This window comes from Octopus sinensis, linkage group LG7, assembly GCF_006345805.1.
Source record: "Octopus sinensis linkage group LG7, ASM634580v1, whole genome shotgun sequence".
Classification (NCBI taxonomy): domain Eukaryota; kingdom Metazoa; phylum Mollusca; class Cephalopoda; order Octopoda; family Octopodidae; genus Octopus; species Octopus sinensis.
Genome location: NC_043003.1, coordinates 1,976,053 through 1,984,029, shown reverse-complemented (window position 1 = coordinate 1,984,029; position 7,977 = coordinate 1,976,053).

Here is a 7,977-nt window from a genome sequence, read left to right as displayed (position 1 = left end):
GTTGTTCATTCCCCCTTTGGGGGGAAGAATGTCGTCTAGCATGGAGCCTACCGTTGGAGCAGAAATACTTGTTTCTCCTGTTGAGAGGAGGAAATACATGTCCGGCGAGGAGCCAACTACAGACAAGGAAATAGGGGTTTCCCCCGCTACAAGAAGGAATAGCAGAGAGGATAATATATTTGATATTTTTGGAGATGTGTCTGAGAGCTCGTCAGAACTTTCACCAGAAGAGTTTCCGACTTTGCCAGAGAACAAAGGCATTGTGTCGAAGAGAATAATTGATGTGCCTAGCATCCAGATAGAACCAAAAAATGGAAAAAAAGTTTTGCGTTGGCTGCTGGGGGTGGAACCCAGATACTGTCGACGAATAAAAGCGAAATTATGAAATACAGCAAAATGATGGAAATAACTGACAACGGTGTGAAAATTGAACCTCCGCAAAAGTTATTACAGGAAGAAAAGCAAAAAACAATAAATTTCAAAACATATTGTCTACAAAAAAGAAAAATTGAAAGAATGTCAGAAGAGAAAATAGAAAAGTGCTTAAAGCCAATATTGGGCGACGTAGTATTTCTGAGAAGAGGAAAAAAATTCGGAACGGTGGAAGTAAGGTTCACCAATAAAGAAATAGCACACAAGAACTCAGTTGAAACGTTGAAAACGAACGACGTGGAGTTAATCCTCTATTATATGGGGATGAGGACGTCGCGAATAAAAATTACAAGGGTCCCGCCAGAGGTCGAACCTATGTGGTTGTTGGCGGCAGTCCTAATCAAAGAGGTAGAAAAAATTACTCTCCTCCAGGCTACCGCTACGGAAAACCCACGCTGGGATGGTCAAACAATTAATCTTCTCATTCAAGCGGACCCTAAAATAATTCAAACAATTCCTGAGACAATTGAGGTAGGGGAGGAGAACCTCGTGGTGTTTGTTGAGGGCCGAAAACCTCGATGTTTTTTATGTGGTCAATTAGGCCACATTCGAAGGAACTGCAAGGAAAATGAAGAAGAGGAGAAAAAAGACAAAGAGGAAGAAGATAAAAAAGAAACAGATGAGAAAAAAAACAACAAACAAAAGAAAAATACAACCAGCAACCCAGCCGAGAGCGGCGACTACTACAGAACAACGACCAAAAAAGACTGCCAGAAGAGAAAAAGAAGAAAAAGGCATAATAGCCGTATACACTAAAGATACTGAGCTCATGAGAGACATTCAACTCATAAAGACTGTAAAAAAAATTGATAACCTTTCAGAGGAATTTATCAATTACGACATATATGAAGTCTCAAATAAGACTTATAGAATTCTACAAAATAAGTACAGAAAGACTGTATCTTCATTGAGATTAGATTTTAACAAGTCGATATTTCATGGATTACCAGCTCCGATCCCGCGAGAAAAGGAAAAGGTGGAGATTCCCCCTCCACCTGATAATTCTGTGTCGGTGGTGAGACGGGATTTTGACAAATCTATTTCCCAAGACCGTCCACCTCCGACCCTGGATCAAAAAAAGGTGGAGGGTCCCCCTCCACCGGACAATCCTAATTAAACAGGTAAGTGATGGCTATTCACATTGGTTGTTTAAATGTTCATGGCCTGTTGTCAAGCTGGAAGCAAGGACGCTTTCTGAATGACATCAGGTCGAGAAATTTGGATGTAATTGTTGCAACGGAAACCCGGGTGAAGGGGCCAAGAGATCTGTTCCCCCTCCTGAACGGCTACGAGAAATACGTTTCTCCGAGTCGGGCGGGAGGTGGGGGTGGGGTGTTGGTCCTACTAAAAAGAAACCGGGTAGCCGAGAAAAAGTTGGTTTTTTCTGACCCAGAAGGCAGGCTGGTCGTTCTCGACTTGACATTCAGTTGTGGCAAGACAATCAGGCTGGTCGCTATTTACGCACCAAACATTATTGGCCCGCAAACTGAATATTTTCGTGGCCTAGGAAAGTTCCTAGCCACGTCGCATTCACTAGTAGTGTTAGGAGACTCTAATACAATATGTGCAGCACACACAGATTGTGTTGGCTCAAACTCGAACATGAACAGAAAATGTAACCCAGGCTTTCGGGATCTGCTAAGTCAATTTCAGCTAGCAGATCCATATAGGTTGGAGCACCCGAACACTCCACAGTGGACGTGGTCAAATAGTGACGGGTCTACCAGAACATATCTAGATTAATTAGAGAAAAAGATAAGTCCATAGTTGAGTGTCCACAGTTTTTTCTAGTCAGCTACAGTGACCACAAGATGGTTACCTGTAAACGGACGGTAGATAAGTTGCATAGACAGGAATCCGGCTACTGGAAACTCAATACGTCCCTTTTGGCGATTGAGGAGTACAGAAAGCGGATCAAGATGTTAATACAGAGGGCATTAACAGGTACCATCATTAATAACAAATGGTGGTACGCCCTAAAAAGAGCCATCAAATATAAGTCTATTAGGTTTAGCATAAGTTTAGCTAAGAAGGGACGTAAAATAGGAGATGGTCTAGTTAAGGAACTAGAAGAAGCCTGGAGGACTGGTAATACAGACCAAGCGAGGGTGAAAAGACTGGAGTTAAACCAGCATCTTGAATCCCACCACATGGGAAGTATTACCCGAGCTAAGTTACGTGCAATGGGAAGTGAAGGAATCAAAGCCGCTGGATGGGCCCGAGTGGTGGAAGCTCGGCAAGGAAATAGTTCCTCTATTCGGTCTTTGACGAATCAAAATGGTGTCTTGATAAACGAACCCGAGAAAATGTGTGAGGTCTTTCGGGAGTACTTCGCCCAGCTGTTCGGGGGTGACGGCGGTCCTGGTGGTGGGAGAGCCCTCGAGGACTTTCTTACCGGGCTGCCGTGCCTCTCGGGGTCGGATGCGGAGTCTTGCGAAGGGCCAATCACACCTGAGGAGGTGATGGAGGCTTTGGCCGATTGTAAAGCGGGTAAGTCACCGGGACTTGATGGTCTTCCGTACGAGCTGTATAAATGTATGCCAGACTTGTTCGGGCAACTACTGACTGACGTGTACGCGAACTGGAAACAGAATGGGTTTATCCCCAGATCTGTGCGCCGAGGAGTAGTGACGTTGGTCAGAAAGGACCCGGACAAGGGGGACGTTCTAGAGAATTTCAGGCCCATCACTCTGTTAAACGCAGAAGTGAAGATTTTGGCCAAGGTTCTAGCAAAAAGGTTGGCGCGTGTCGCGAATGGTATAGTCGGGGAGGCACAGACATATGCCATCCCAGGCAGAACCATTCAGGATACCCTCCATCTTATTCGCTATACCATAGAGAGGTTTGGTAATAAATCTGGCAAAGGTGGGGCATTGGTGCATTTGGACCAGTCTAAAGCTTTTGATAGGGTTGACCATCGATACCTAGCGACTGTACTTGCGCGGTTTGGCCTGGGCCTTGGCTTCCTCAGGTGGTTTATCGCTTTGTACCACAACATTGACTCGATAGTTCGGGTGAACGGTTTCCTTTCGAAGCCGTTCTGCATCAGACGCTCGGTTCGTCAAGGATGTCCGCTTTCACCACTTTTGTATGTGATGGCTCTCGAGCCATTACTGCAAAGGTTGAGTGGCATCCCGAGAGAACCAGGACTAGAGGAGTTTGTTACGGCTTTCGCGGATGATATCACTATCAGTGTAACCACAGTGGCACGCCTACGTGAAGTAGGTAAGACTATTGAGGCTTACGAGGAGGTAGCAGGAGCAAAGATTAACGGGGAAAAGTCGGTCGGCTTGCTGCTCGGCACCTGGGTTGGCAAGTCGATGCCTTCAGACAGTGTTGTTAGGCGCTGGACGGAGGGACCGGTTAAGTTGCTGGGAGTCTGGTTTGGACCAGGCCTCCAGATAGAGAAGAACTGGACGGAGGTATTGAGCAGGGTGGCTGCAGTAGTCAAGACCTGGTCTTGGCGGTGGCTATCCCTGAAAGGGAGGGCGGAAGTGGCCAATGTGTTTATCGCATCGGTCATTACCTACCGCCTGACCGTCGTGCCCTGTCCGGATTCGTGGTTGATCAGGTTGGAGAGACAGCTCTTTCGCTTTTTGAGGAAGGGCAGGTCGCCACTTGTGAAACGCTCTGTCTGCTGTCAAAAGCCTTTAAATGGAGGTTTAGGGATGCCTTGGTTAATGATGCGTTGAGGTTGAGGCACCTCTGGATTCTCCTGGATAGTGAACGGGTGTGGTCTCCGCTGGCCAGACAAATGTTCCCTCAGTTCAAGAGTTTTTGCGAACAGGAAGCCTGGTGTTCTCGTAGACCGAGGTCGAGTGAGTGGCATAAAGAGTGCCGTAAGGCCCTCTTGCTGTTCCGGCGCTCGGGCAACGCCAGCGGTGGGGGTTCCACACGGATTTTATATAGTGGGTTGGTAGAGTCTGAATGCGACGATGGCCTGGGGTCGACTCTAGGTCTCGGATTTATTCAACTGGACAGCTTGTTTCATCGTACATTCGGGTTGAGAACGTTGGACAACTTCCAAAAGTCCTTAACCTGGCAATGCTACAGAGGTGCCTTGCCCGTTTGGGATAAGCTCGCAAGACATGGTAAACGTCAGTCGCCGACCTGTCCAAGATGCGGGGGGGACAGGGAAACCGTCCCTCACGCTATTGTTCAGTGTCCGGAGATAACTGAAATGTGGGCTTATGCTGAACATCTGTTGTCCGGCGAAGGAAGAGTACGGCTGTCGACTGAGTCAATTATAAAAATTGACCCACCGGGAGTTCTAACGAACGAAGGTAAGAATTGTTTTCTCACGGTTGTAGCAATAGCAAAAGAGGCTGTATGGAAGACTAGGATAAAAGGAATTAAGACAGGCAACTTTATCTCTGGTGACAATTTACGATCCTTTTTTTTCTTTTCATTTGAAAAGGAAACTGTGGCTGGAGAAGAGGTGTCTGTCAGAGTGTACGTTCCAAAAGAGATGGAAGTATGTTGCACGAGTGTTGTACGTGCAAGGAACCGTGTGAATAGACGAGGAAAAAAAAAAAAAAGGAAAAATAAAAAGGTATCAGCGGTAGATCGGGGCTTGTGGGATCGGAGCGTAACTTGATCATCGCTTCATTTGTATTGTTTTTGTACTGTGTATTCCATTCGATTTTTATGTATTGTATTTTATTTTTGATGTCACATTTATGTAAAATCATATCGATTCACTGATCCCATCAGTTGTACTGTCCATATCTATGTTTGGCCCCCGGTGGGCAATAAAGAAATTCGTATTTCGTCTGCTGTTATGTTCTGAGTTCAAATTCCGCTGAGGTTGACTTTGCCTTTCATCCTTTCGGGGTCGATAAATTAAGTACCAGTTACGCACTGGGGTCGATGTAATCGACTTAATCCGTTTGTCTGTCCTTGTTTGTCCTCTCTGTGTTTAGCCCCTTGTGGATAGTAAAGAAATAGGTACTGAATAGATCCGTTTGCCACGAGGGAGAAGCAATGCGACGTTTCAGAGCTGTCCCTTCATCTGAGAAAAAGAGAGAGAGGCGGGGAGACAGGCTGCAGGTAAACAGATTGTCAGACAGATAGACAAAGGAGCATAGGTAGGCAGGAAGAACGAACAATTTATCGTTGTTTATAATCAAACTCATGATCAGTTTGAATGTTTGGGATATATTTAAGCAGTAAAATGTATTTTCATTGTGGTTTGCCGATGAGAAAAAATTTCGCTTTTGGCAAATGGTGTTTAAAATAAAATATCAGTTCAGAGTGCTTCCTATGGACTGGTAATTGCATTTCGGGCTTTTAATGCGCTCATCAGTCCCAGATATCAAGCTGGGCAACCGTAAACTGATTGGGAGTCATCGCTCCTTTATAAGAAATCAGTCGAAATTATCAGTGCTCGCACGCTTTGGTTGCCAGGCCGGAACAAAATGTATGAGGAATGCTCGAAGCAGTCGGGTAAAATAACCAAACTTTTAGATTAATTCAAATATACATTATTTACATTATTTACATTTGACGGGTATTTGTCCTCATCTTGTTTGTTGGTAACACAATATTTCGGCTGATATATCCTCCAGCCTTCATCAGGTGTCTTGGGGGAAATTTCGAACCTGGGTTCACATTCCTAAGGTATTTTTCGATGTTGTTGTTGTTGTTGTTGTTGTTGTTATTATTATTATTATTATTATTATTATTATTCAGGTCACTGCCTGGAATCGAACTCGGAATCTTGGGGTTAGTAGCCCGCACTCTGAACCACTATGCCATTTGCCTGTAATTCAAATATGTTTACCTAATCCTTGTTCAAAATGTATCTACCGGTTGACTGGGGGCATTCTGAAATGAGTTTGCGCTTTTTAACGCCTTTTGCCGACAGCGAGAATTTTTTTGTCCGTGGTAAATCGCTGTGAAATCCATTTTCTTTGCAGGTGAAACAAATATCGACGAAAGAAAATAAATGTTTGTTCATTTTACACCTCTGCTTCACCTACCACCCATATGCCATAACTGTGACTGTTGGTTTTCTTCAAATCTATTTTGTCAGCGCTGATTGTACAAATAAATATTTGCTTATCTTGATCTTCAACTTAACATTGAGATTGTATTAAAACACATCGTGCTGCATTATTTACATTGACAAGAGCTCTCACGTCGACTCGTGATGCATAAAAACATGCGTAATTATATAGGTGCAGGAGTGACTGTGTGGTAAGTAGCTTGCTTACCAACCACATGGTTCCGGGTTCATAGCAGTCCCGGGCTGACCAAAGCCTTGTGAGTGGATTTGGTAGACAGAAACTGAAAGAAGCCAGTCGTATATATGTATATGTATATATATGTGTGTGTCTGTATTTGTCCCCACAACATCGCTTGACAACCGATGCTGGTGTGTTTAGCAGTTCGGCAAAAGAGACCGATAGAATAAGTACTAGGTTTACAAAGAATAAGTCCCGGGGTCGATTTGCTCGACTAAAGGCGGTGCTCCAGCATGGCCGCAGTCAAATGACTGAAACAAGTAAAAGAGTAAAAGAATATATGGATCATTGTGGTTTTCCTTTACAATTACCTTTAAAACAAAATTTTTAACGTATCATAAAAATGTAATTTTTGACGCTGAATCCGAATTTCTTATTTATTTATTCCAGAAAAATGTTGCAAAAATGTTACAGGTGTTCAAAGTTTAATAATTTTCAGAATTTTCAGCCAATCAGAAAACAGCTCGTTCGCTGCCTCTTCTATCATCAGGGGGTGGGGGTGGGGACATCGGCATGTCAAAACATTAAACTAAAATTGTTGAGTTCCATCTGTTATGAAAACAAACAATTATAGAACAAGTGGTGGTTACTCTCTTTGTGCAATGCGCAGCATCTTTGGTTCCTATGGAAACAGTTCTTTGCAATCAGCTATGAAACACGTGGTGCTTCTCTGCTATGATTACTATACAGACTTCTTCGCCACGGCGATGCCTAAAATACTCGCTTCTGGTTGGCTAAAATACCCAAATTTTGCAAATTTTAAAGGCTAATAACTTTTTTAATTATGAATTTACAGGGAAAATAAATTTCATTTTCATAATTAGTATACTAAGCTTAATCCATATATCAAATTTGAAAACAGTTGGAACAAAATTACAGACTGACAAAACCACAAAGATCCGTATCTCATCATCATCATCATCGTTTAACGTCCGCTTTCCATGTTAGCATGGGTTGGACGATTTTGACTGAGGGCTGGCGAACCAGATGGCTGCACCAGGCCCCAATCTTGATCTGGCAGTGTTTCTACAGCTGGATGCCCTCCTTACCGCCAACCACTCTGAGAGTGTAGTGGGTGCTTTTTACGTGCCACCGGAACGGGGGCCAGTCAGGCGGTACTGGCAACGACCTCACTCGAATCTTTTTACGCATGCCACCGGCACAGGTGCCAGTAAGGCGATGCTGGTAACGATCACGCTCGAATGGTGCTCTTTTATGTGCCACTGGCACGGAAGCCAGTTGGCTGCTCTGGCAACGATCACGCTTGGATAGTGCTCTTGGCACCCTACTAACACGGGCA